A 395-nucleotide genomic window follows, 5' to 3' on the forward strand; every position below is an offset into this window, starting at 1 on the left:
GGGGTGGGGTGGGCAGCTGGCTCACTGTCCAGAACAGGACCACTCTTGCTCCACTAGATTCAAGTTCAGGTCCTAGAAACCACACTCCAGCTCCGGGGGATCGGACATGATCTCCTTGGCCACCCTGAGCACTCTACCCACATGTCAAACCCACACGCACACACGTGTAATTTAAAGAAAAATGAGAGAGAGAAAAAGACTGAGGGTTGATCCTGTTGAGAGGTGAAAGCATCAGAAAGGTAACAATACAACTAAAGGATTCATTGTAACAAGGCCTTAAAGGGAGAGGGGTTCTCCTGAAACCTTAGGGACTTCATTAAGTGTGGGAATAAGAAAGGTAGGGAAGGAGGGAGGGAGGGAGGGGAGGGAGAGAGAGAGAGAGAGAGAGAGAGAGA

The sequence above is a fragment of the Grammomys surdaster genome, unplaced genomic scaffold (assembly GCF_004785775.1).
Source record: "Grammomys surdaster isolate TR1022 unplaced genomic scaffold, NIH_TR_1.0 205, whole genome shotgun sequence".
Classification (NCBI taxonomy): Eukaryota; Metazoa; Chordata; class Mammalia; order Rodentia; family Muridae; genus Grammomys; species Grammomys surdaster.